We start from the raw sequence: 12,264 nt of genomic DNA, 5'->3' as shown, positions 1-12,264 counted from the left end.
TTACAGCAATACTTTTATAAACCGAAAATCATAATGAGAATTCCACATAAAACACTGAGGAAGGGGACAATTAATAGCTAATAAAGGAAATTATCTTTAAACCCATTTAATTTCTCGTGAAGTTTGACTTGCGCATAGCGTAGTTCGTGGGGAATTGCCAGAGTTCGTGTAGGATGTTACTATGGCCGTAGGAGGCGCAGGAGTACATTGAGAGCATTTGCCAGGCAGGACTGCAGAGTCCCTGTGGCGCCTGCACACCTTTTGCTCAACGCTTTCCACCACACAGTAGAACCGTACCTTCTTCACCAGAGAGTAAAGTTGGTAAATATGACTCTTTTCGGTGAGTCGAATCATTTCGATTCACTCACTTAGCTGAGGCGACTTAAAAGACTCAGAATTATTTTCACCTCGTCTATAGGGCTATGAAGAAAATTTCGAATTGAAAACTTAACAAGTCAGGAAACTGGAACCTCGGCGCTTCAGGAATGAAAGGTTTCGTTTGTTTCAAATGTAAGTATCGGGTTGGGGAAAAAGAAATGCCGTATTTTTCAATAGATGGCGATACTTAAATATAGCTTGTATTGTTCCTATCGCATCGGGTTATTCTATACGGCGATTTGAAGACGACAATCTGTGCTACAAGTGCCTCTTTGACAGTATTGTGATCGTAGGTTTCAGTCTCAAGTTATAGCGCGTCAAAGATAGAGTCCACCAAGCAAGAAATTCGTCATATTTTACGTTTTTACTACCTGAGAGGTAAAAATGCAACGAAGGTGGCCGAAAAAATTTGTGAAGTTTATGGGCCCGATGCTATAACGATTCGCACAGCACAGCGTTGTTTAGATCGGTTTCGTTCTAGTGTAGTGGATGTCGAAGATACACCCCGTACTGGTAGGCCAATCGTCGTACAAAGCAATAAAATCATCGAAATCATCCAAGTAGACCGACATGTGAGCATTTGCTCGATTGGCCAGGAACTGGGTATAGATCATAAAACCGTTTGGAACCATTTGCAGAAGATTGAATTCCAAAGAAAGCTGGATATTTGGGTGCCACATGAGTTGACGCAAAAAAATCTCTTGGACTGAATCAACGCTTGCAATGCACTGCTGAAATGGCACGAATTCGGCCCATTTTTGAAGTGGATAGTGACTGGCGATGAAAAGTGGATCTCGTACGAAACCCTCAAGCGAAAAAGATCGTGGTCGAAGCACGGCGAGCTGGCCCAAATCATCGCCAAGCCCGGATTGACGGCAGGAAGGTTTTGCTGAGTGTTTGGTGGGATTGGAAGGGAATCATCCACTATGAGCTGCTCAACTATGGCTAGACCTTCAATTCGGTCCTCTACTGTGAGGAACTCGACCGCTTGAAACAAGCGATTGACCAGAAGCGGCCAGAATTGGTCAATGGGAATGGTGTTGTGTTCCACCAGGACATCGCTCCGCCTCACACATTTTTGATGATCCGCCAGAAGCTATGGGAGCTCGGATAAGATGTCTTATCACACCCACCGTATAGTCCGAACCTGGCACCAAGTGATTACCATCTCTTCCGGTCCATGCAAAAAGCTCTTGGTGCTACTAAGTTGGCCTCAAAAGAGGCTTGCGAAAACTGGCTGTCTGAGTTTTTTTTGCAAATTAGGAGGGGGGGTTTTATAAGGGGGTGATAATGAAATTGCTTTCGAAATGGTAACAAGTTTGCGAACAAAACAGCGCATATTTGACTTAAATCGGATAATTCTAAGTATGTTAAATAAACCGTCAAATTTCGATCACAAATACGACATTTCTTTTTCCCCAATCCAATATATTTGAATGTAGAATTATCCCATTTGGACGTAGCATATGCATTCAGCATGTAAGACTACCCACTTTATCAATATCACATTGGTACTTAGTATTTTAGGTTGCAGTAAATTTAGACGGTTAAGATAAGTATGAGCCACTGTAACTTTGCTAGTAATAGTACGATTTTGGGGACAACGTGGAGTGGAGAGTAGATTTTTATGATTTATGATTTTATGATTTTTTTCCGGATTTTTCGGTTGTGTAGTTAGAATGGGTCCGTTAAAGAAATCATCACTTTCGACCTCCGCACTCCCCGCCTTTTGAAGGAATCTCAAAACTAACACTGTGATCGAAAAGTACTAATCAAGATCTTTCATTTGATATCCAACATGACTATATTCGGTGAAAAAAAATTTACACTCCCCTTTTGCACGTAGGAGGAACCCCCTTAATCTCAGCGTAGAAAGATGTTACTCAATGCATGGCTGGGTGTTTACATTTCCCATTTCTTCACCAAATTTCGTGTTAGTCGGTATAGCCGTTTCTGAGAAAAGTGCGTGTGACAGAAAGATAGACATTGAACCGATTTTACTAAGATTTTGTTTTGCAAACAAAACCTTAAAAATCAGCTTAAGACAATGAAATAAATCTAAATTAATTTCAGAATAAACAGTTATTGTGTTTTATGTTTCCTGGTATTTGACATTCAGAAATTAGAAAGAAGTCTTGAAAAACAATAGATTTATTTTTTGAATAAATATACAAAAGTCTGGGTGCGCTGGGGTTATATACAAGTTAAGACATTCCTATCTCTGCCTCAATAAACACCATTCTCAAGTCAGTATTTACCTGTAATTCATACCACAAACTCAAGAGGCCCATTCCTCGATTCCTAGAGTAGCATTTCCCTATTCTACCCACATACAATCACCCGATCCAATTCCATACTCTAAAGACTATAAAAATCAAGCGAATTTGCCTAAAGATCTTTTCCGGCGATCGAATAACGTCTCAGGCACCAAATTTAAACGTAAAACGTAACATTTATTTGAGGAACAAACTATTTAAATGCACACTTGTTTATTTGCGCTGGGGGTAACATTTTAATTAACAAGCGAAATTGTGATTAGTTGCATTCAAATCGTGAATAAAAAAGATTCAATTGCGAAATTGAAGTTGTTTCATTCGAGAATCTATAATTTACATTGCCCCTGCTTCCAACAATAGCATGCATGTATATATGTACATATTATCTCATCTTGTTCACTAAAACGTGATAACCTCATGCGAAAAATTGGTCTGACGTTGTAATTACGTTTTCAACTTGCTAAAATGTCGCTCATATGTACTATTAGGTGTCGAATCTAGGAATATTTAATTTATGTACTTCATTCCATATTGAAATTTGTACACATTTTGTCTATACTACATGACACCAGACAATTTTTTTTACACAAAATCTTAAAATGATCCTTTCCGGTTCGATGTCGTCGAGTCTTCTGAGTCGACTAGTCTCTTTTGTGCTGAGTCGACTCACTTACATCAATGGACTGAGTAGCACATGAGTTGCCCATCTCTACCGTAGACCTCATTTCCTTACAAAGCCTTTCCAACATTCCTCATAACGGAGGAACACATCTCTAACACCAATATTACCAAGTCGTCGGCATACGCCATTATCTGTCTAATATGCGGGGAATTTCGTTCATCACTAACAACCAGAGCTTCGGTGCCATCCTGGGGTTTGCCCCTGCTCACAGCTCTGATCAAGCAGCTACCTTAGACCGGATTATCTTAGTTCTTAGTATAGATATTATCCATTGCGCAAGACACCCTTCTAATCCTATACTGGTTAAGGCTTCTTTGATGGCATTGGTACTAGCTCTATATTTAGGAAGGCAGCTAGAGAGTATACTGCTTGTACTGTAGTGACCGCTCAATCGTTTTAATTACCTCGTGGAGAGCGGTTTCCGGGGGAACCCGTCTATAGCGTGATTCATTTGGATATTTTTTAGAGTACAATTTTTTTTGTGACAGATCATGTGTAACTCGTGCCAAACTGATATGTCAATTTTATTTAATATTCTTTGGCAAAAACGACGTCTCCAAATTATTCAACTATTCTACGGATCATCATTATCGTCAACGGCGCAACAATCGGTATCCGGTTTAGGCCTGCCGTAATAAGGACCTCCAGACATCCCGGTCTTACGCCGAGGTCCACCAATTCGATGCCCCTAGAAGCTGTCTGGCGTCCTGGCCTACGCCATCGTTCCACCTCAGGCAGGGTCTGCCTTGTCTTCTTTTTCTACCATAGATATTGCCTTTATAGACTTTCCGGGCTAGATCATCCTCATCCATACGGATTAGGTGACCCGCCCACCGCAAACCTGCGATCGTGGTATCACTCATAGATTTCGCTTGCTCGATCTGGATGAAAGCAGTTTGTAGGTCTCCGGTTGTTCTTCCCATAATATCGATATAGTCAGCATAGGCCAGTAGTTGGGTGGACTTAAAGAGGACCATGCCCACCTTAGCATCAGGGATCACTTTTTCCAGGGCCGGGTTAAAGAGGATGCATGAGGGAGCATCCTCTTGTTTTATACCGATGTTGATGTCGAATGGTCTCGAGAGTGATCCTGCTACTTTTATCTGGCCTGGAACATTGGTCAGGGTCAGCCTAGTCAGTCTTATTAACTTCGTCGGGATATCGAATTCTCTCATGGCCGTGTACAGTTTTACCCTGGCTATGCTATCATAGGCGGTCTTAAAGTTGCTGGAAAGATGGTGCAACTGATGTCCGCTTGCCACACAGAGCAAATATGATCTGTTACTGATTTGTCTGGAGTGAAGACTCTTTGGTATCCAATCCAGCAAGATAGCAGAGAATATTTTATAGATGGTATTCACACTACATTCAACCCCTATCTTTCAGATAGAGGAAAAGCTGAAAAGGTTGGTAGGGCGGTGGATTTTATTTATGCTCACTCCATATTTTTTTATTAAAAATTAAATAGGTGCGTTCACAGATCTTATATTCAGTCAGAAACTTTTCAGGATGTTACTACAGGCAGACCCCATGTATGAGTGTGTCGGTTCCTGTAAGGGCACTGTTGATAACTGCTTCATATATTTTCAATCATGGTTTTTTAAAGAGGGAATTGTAGTTCAAGCACTTATATTTTTAGTAGATCCATTGTATAATTCCCTTGAAATAGCCACAAGCATCTGGGACTGGGACAGTGAGTCGAACTCGAAATACGAGTCTTGATCATCGGTTTCGTTTAACATGAGTACTCGGTTACACAAACGTTGTGTTCAGCACAAGTGAGCCCTGAGAAACTGCTGCTGTTCCTGTGTACTCTTTTACCCTATCACCTACATCACATCCGTCGTATAACCAAATACATTGTATTTTTTTTTAAATATGCCGAATTCGATTGCAGCTGGCCACAAGCTGGAAAAAACTTTTTTAAAGAACGACGGCTTTCGGGGAATCACCAAACTCCAACACAAGGGGAGGCGAATAGCACTGGAGTGTAAATTTCAGAAGGGAAATCGAAAGAGGCTAATCTGAATAAGCTTCAAATGCTGAAGTATTTGTATCTACGTTTTCTAATCATTTCAAGGAATTCTACATATCTAACTACTAAGTAAATAATGAACTGGAAGTAAATCTATATACAGGCATCGGAGATATATGATGCGATAAATCACACCTTTACTACTTTATTGCAGCTCCTTGGACAAATTCTTATTTACAATTCACGCACTGTTCCCTCAATTACTCAGCTTCCCATTTACCGTATCTCGAACAGCATTTCTATGCCAGTCACTTCAGTGTGGATTTTCTTCTCTCATATTTTTAGTTAGAGCACTTAATGTATTTATTTGCGATTCATTGCTCGTCGGATGTGGCACGTTGACCTATAGTAAGTACGCGCTTATTCATCGGAATAAAAAGACGATTGAATTAGATTACGATGCCGTCGAATTGAATTACAGAAAGTTTACCCATAGGCTGGCGGGTGCCATCCAGACAAGAATCGTAGCGATTAGAACTTCGCTCTTAGTCATGCATTCTAAGTTTGCGTAAATCATTGAAACTACATAAACTCCAAATTTATTCATTCGGGCTACAGTACCGGTAAAAATGGTAAGACAACCCATCTTTTCAAGAAATCTTAAAATAATAAAATGATACCAAAGAGCTGTGTAGTATCTAACTTAATCGCATCGGATTTTCTTGAGTAATTAACAGGGGGTTTCTGGTATAACAAAGTAATTACAGAAAGTTGCATTTCAGGTAGGTAAAAAAGAAAATTCAGCATTTAGGTGTGAAAAACTGTTGATTGCCGAGGAATCAAACGTTGATGACGTGCGTCGATACTAAGATACTAAGATTAGAGGCATTATCTGATAAGCAAAGCATCTCAAGCGTCGTAAATTGTAGAGAAAACCTGGAAAAATGAACCGCTCCCGATATGTAGAAATGCTCTATGAGGAGTTTAATGACAGTTTGACAGAAATCGGGGATCAGTCGTATATTTCTCAGCAATTGTTAAGCAGTACTGTATTCATTGCCTGTCTATAGGTATCGTTGTTTCTGAAAAAGTGAGCAAACTAGGAGCGCTGATTATTGAGGGGCGGGGGGGGGGGGGGGGTTGCCCAATCGTAAATCTGACCATTATCAGCGCTGCAATTGTCACATAATGTGCCTTGGCAAGTTACCAATGATTAAATCCACAGCGATCACCAGACAATTATTTTTTAACTATGGAGAGAACAGTAGAAAACCAGCATACCTAAAACCCAGAAGAGAATCATGCTGGTTTGCTAAAGCATTGGGTAAACAAACTTTCCTGGTTAGAGTTGTCGAATAAACAATAACAAAGCTTCAGGTGTGGAGGGCATACTGCAGACGCTCCTTAAGTTCACCATCTATCTATACCCGCCATGTTCGCTAAGTTGTTCCAAGTCAACGAGGCTTTTCAGATCGACAGTATAGGTTCTCGAAAGCCGAGTCAGGCATCAAATTGTTTGCCAGCTTATCCGAGAGGATGATTCGCGGTAAGGATAGTAACAATAAATATTGGGTAGTGGTGTCCCTGAAAGTGAGAAATTTGTTCAATTCGACCAATTTTAGAATTGTATGGATTTCTGTTCCCGCTGTTATCGTCTATCGCTTCTTGCAGGGATGAAGCTGTGGTCTGACACCGATGATGTTGTTTTGGCGGGTATCCCATAGGGTTGTGTTCGGCCCACTGCTGTAAAAAATAATGTACAATAATAATAATCGTTGGCGTCACAATTCAATTGGATGTGAATTTTAATTTGTGTTAAGCAGCACTTAGTTTAAGACCATAACAGTACACTACAGGACTAAGCTACACTGTAGGATGCAATCAGGGCCGTACAGGGAAAATCGGAAAATCTGGGTCCAGAGTGAAAATTGTGCGAAAAACGGGGCTCGAGGTGAAAATTATGCGGGCCTCCTAATATCCTTTTTTTAATGAAATTTCTATCCCGGGCCCCCGAGAAAAATCTGGGCCCGTGGGGATGCTCCTTTCCACCCCCACTCATCAGGCCTGAATGTGATGTGGTCAGGATTGCCCACGCCCATGATTATTACCATGATTTGATACTCGTAATCACCGCTACGTCATTAGGACACAATCATGTACTTAATCTTCCATACCCCGATGAAACCACGACAGTGGGTTACGCTAACGACATAGTACTGGTTATGGTTGCAAACCATCTCGAAGATTCTGAATTCTGCTAATGCAAAGCAAGTAGTGCTAATGAGGCTTGGTTACAGAACGCTGGACTGTACTTGCAGAGCGAAAAACGGAAGCGACCCTCGTCACATAAGGCCGTAATTGAAGTTGCGCCCACATTAGAATTGGGGGTCATATAATCAATTCCAACCAAAATATCCGCCACGTGTATGGCTCTAGCAAGAATGATAGTGAATATATTAGGGCCGCAGTTTATAGCCAGGGTGGTGAGCTCCATCTTGCTACATGCAGTCCTAATTAGGGGAACGGTTTTTCATCTAACTCATTTAGGTCTACTGAAGAGCGGTTCTTCTGTCTTCAGAACCGTTTGAGGTGATGCAGCATTCGTGATCAGGGATGTGGTAACATCTTGGCAGACGAGATGACGACAACGACATATATAATGGCAAGTGCATTTCTCCTTTATTGCACACGAAAGCCGGAGATCAATAAGTAGATAGCATCAGTGACAGGACCGCTTAAAAACGGCTGTTAGAACACAGATTGATCCTTACAATCGCCTAATGGCTAGACAGAAAGCACGGAGAGATCCATTATAATCTTACCTAGTTCCTCACGGGACATCGCGGATACCGCCAAATTGGACATTTTACCTGATGGGTGAAAAGGGTGATGTGATCTTGGAGGACGCAGCTTGCGTATTCTTCCAATGTCCGAAATTCGTGAATGAAAGGAGAAATCTAGAGTAAACTCAAGGTGAAATGGTATCCCCAGATAATTTAGTGCAGAGAATGCTAGCGTGCCAGCAGGATTAGGATGCGATCAATTCCCAGATGAGATCCGTCCAGGGTGGTAAACTACGAAAAGCGGAAGAGAGCGGGGAAATGCCGTTACGAACGCGGTTCATAGGATAAAGGAGACCTGTAACGTTAGATAGTGGTGATACGGGGCAAGATGGGGAAGTCAGTTGTATTTCCACTGGGTATACAATGGTGTGTTCAGGCCAGTGTCTTACTAAGATTTCACTGAAGTTTTGTCGTCTACGAAAGAATGGAAGCTTAATAAAATATCAAAATATAATAAACATTTGGGTTTCATTGTATAATGGCGAAAATATAAAGTCTCTTATCTTTTTTATCTACTTGAATTTCCACTTTCTTTAATTACCCAATGTTTAATATGGACTAGGAAACCCTAGTTTTTAGATGCAAGCACAGTTTCTAGCGATCGTATTATTATTGTACTCTGTTGTGTGTTGTGTGAAAATTATGGCTGTCTTATCATTTCTGCTAGCACTGTACACGATTTCTGTAACTCAAGTCCAACATCCAAGCTTGAGAGAACATCTTAGAAAGCAAATAAAGTATCATAATCAAATCTGTAAACAATTATCTTTCATTCCCTCTAGCTTGTCAGCAAATAGCGTTACCATTATCACTCTAAAAGTACATATGTGAATTATGCTAATTACATTAGAGGGGCTGGTTAAATATAATAAATAACAATGGACATTTTGAAGCCACAAGTTTACTTACCGTTAGTCGAAGCTTCTGTGATCTAGGTTGGCTAAATTTAAATTTATTTTCGTAGTTCTGCTCCATTGGAAATTTTGTGGGAGAAATCTGTTCTCGACAAAGGAATTTGTTTTATCATAAATTCACCACTTTAACTGTACAAATTTTGTCTAGAATAAAAAACACAGAAGTTTTAGTGACCTGGGATCGAGAGGAAAGGTCGTCGACAGACCCCACCTTCAGTCAATATCTCTCCTGTCTCCAATTTTTAGGAGGGGCGGCCTTTTTGGTTCCCTGTTTCTTTTGGAATCATCAGGTCATAAAAATGGATAATAGTCCTTGTATATGGTGTAAGCTCTATGGGAGCTAGTGAGGAGTGGGGAGAAAGTCAATTCAGGGAATTTATAGTTATATTTATAAACAAAGAAAAAAAAGATGGAACATGAAGCATAAAAATGAAGAACAAATCTAGATGTAAAAAAGGAAAAAAGGAAAATAATTTCCCCCAATAATAATGAGTACAGAAGAAGCCTGAAAAAATCTTGTTTTAAGCAAAATGCGTTTAAAAGTTGTGATATATAATACGTGCCCCGTACACTTGCTCTGGTTTACGGCCTTTACTTTTCAATGGCCTTGAATTTTGAAAAATCCTTTTACTTACGTCTTCGTTACATGTTTTAGACGTCATTTATGGAAGACAACCCCAATCCCCCCATTAAGGGAGCGGGCTCGCAGTAAGTTCTCAAACTATAATAATTTATTATTACTAACTAAATTTGAGCAGATATCTAACAGAGAGCATTTTGAGGCCTAGGTACCATATGCATAAATCACCATATTTTTTTCAGATTTTTCGGTAGGGAAGTTTCTGAAAACGGGTCCTTGAAGTAATTGACCTTTTCGGACCGCTGCTATTTCTGTCACTAAATTGTCCTGTTGGCCTGTAAAGTCAGAATAATTATCATTATTGAAGTTAAACTTTGAAGATGCAAATCTACAAATATTTTTTTGTACTTTTTGCATATTTTAGTAGCTTCATCTATACACTTTAATTTGCCGCAGGTTGTATGCTTCTGAATGCAACTTTCGAGGTTATACTATTTTCTAGGCGGAGTTACTATACAGAAGCACATTTGGCGGACTTTTTTTCAACGGAAGAAGGATAACAAAATAAGGACCGTTTATGGAAAATTATGTTCAATAACTTTGTAGAAGACTTGACTTCATTCATTTTCGCAAAATGAAAACGCAGAAGTTTTGCTGCAGGTATGACTGCAAAGTTTTTAACTAGTGATCAGCGATTATCTTTAAATCCTCACCAGGCACTAGCTTTATACCTTGACTTAGATTTGCCCAAAAAGGAGTACACGTATTTGAGGTCTGCGATTAATGGTCTGCATGAAGACTGCTTTCGTAACTTATATTCACTTAATTTGAAGAAAAATTGCTTATTATCACATCAAAATGATGCAGATAAAGTTTCCGCGCAGGGTTTATTGGAAATTGTAAGTTTAAATGAAAGGGAAGAGTTAAAACTAACATGTAAATGGGGATTCAATGATAGTACTAACGAAAGCCAGTAAACGGTGACTAACGACGCATCCAGTATCGATGAATATTTATTTTTTATAGCTATGAAAATGATGGATAAGAGAAGAGCAAAAGTAGTGTGGGTCAATACGTGTTCATCGTCTTCCAAAGGAACATACAAACCTGGAGAGAGTTGAGTAAAAGATGGTGATGGGGAAAATTTTTGAACTCCAGACAAGCGAAATTAGATTACAAAGCCGCCAAGAAACGAGGGTGAACTTCATGTTGTTCATCTTGCTGGGTGGTTGTGTTGTTAACCTTTTGTTTGATATAAATGCCATTAGGTGTTATAAATGCTGAGAAATAATCTCGTGTCCGTATAGTAATGCTGCTTTTTAAGGTTTTGTGTGAAACAAAACCTTATTAGAATCGAGACGGTGTCTGTCTGTCCGTCTGTCTGTCTGTCTATCTGACTGTCACACCCGATTTATTCGGAAACGGCTAGACCGATTGTCATGAAAATTGGTGAGAGTATGTAATCTGGTGTTCCATTTACATGCAGTAAGTGGCGCCATCTTGTGTTACGTTTAAGGGGGGCTCCCCATACATGTGAATGGAGGCTGCACATTTTTTTTTCATAGATTGTTACCATGATTGTTATCAAATGAAAGATCTCAATTAGTACTTTTCGAAACTGGTTCCATATTTGATATTAGGTGAAACATAGGGGAGTAAGGGCTCAAAATATGACCCCCAAAAAGTGTAACAGGTCTCTTTCTCAGAACCTATCCAACTGAAAAATCTGAAAAAAAATCACAGTGGTGCATCTCTACGAAATCTAGGCCTCAAAATATATCCGGTTTCGATATCTGCACAAATAAAGTTAATAATAGTATATTTCCACATTTTAGAAATTTACCCGGCAATCCCCCTTATATTCATCCCAGAAGTACAAAATTTGGCATGCGTATGATGAAGAACATAATGCATAGTCTGGTCTGGTTAAATCCAACTATTATTAACAAAGTTATAGGAAGTAAAACTTTACCATTTTTTGTGAATTTCGTGCACTCTTCAACCTGCATGACGTCATCATCTCATATCAATTCGTCAATACCACAACCAAATGAGTTCTTATGAATTTTTTTAGTCATTTGTATATGAATATCAATTGTGTATGTAGGTATATATACGTTTGTGTATGTAGGTACCATATACTATAGTATATGCGTGCTAATGAACTTTGTGGGTAGTGCCTATTCAGATAGATATAAGAAGTAAATCGGAAATATGGGTACGATCAATTTATATACGTGCATATATGTGTACGGTATTCGGAAATAGGCAGTTTGTTTGTTTAGGGTGAGCGTAATATCTATGGCTGTAATATGTACGTATGTCTCGTAGTTTGGAAAAATATGAAGGGATATGTTGGGTTTGTAGCTATATACGGATAGAAAAATGTGCGTTGAAATTTCTTACATAAGATGAACACAAAACATTTATACCCGAAGCGCGAGCTTCCGGTATTCCGACCTGTTGAATGTTTTCTACGCATGAGTTACTAACTGCCTGCAAAAAAAAGTGGCGAGTTCAAGGGAGGGAGGAAAAGGATAAATATTTCTGTAGAAAAACATGTATTTCGTACTCTATGTTGAGAAAAACAACTACCATGTACACTATTTATATTTT

At 39.5% G+C, this 12,264-nt stretch overlaps 1 protein-coding gene across 1 annotated transcript in view; it reads left to right on the top strand.

The window, feature by feature from the left end:
* Positions 1-12,264, top strand: part of LOC119653250 (alpha-1,6-mannosyl-glycoprotein 2-beta-N-acetylglucosaminyltransferase) — a 66,973-nt gene that overhangs the window by 3,339 nt on the left and 51,370 nt on the right.

Source organism: Hermetia illucens, chromosome 3, assembly GCF_905115235.1.
Source record: "Hermetia illucens chromosome 3, iHerIll2.2.curated.20191125, whole genome shotgun sequence".
NCBI lineage: Eukaryota > Metazoa > Arthropoda > Insecta > Diptera > Stratiomyidae > Hermetia > Hermetia illucens.
The sequence above is the reverse complement of the archived record's forward strand: the minus strand, read 5'-3'. Positions and strand labels throughout refer to the sequence as shown.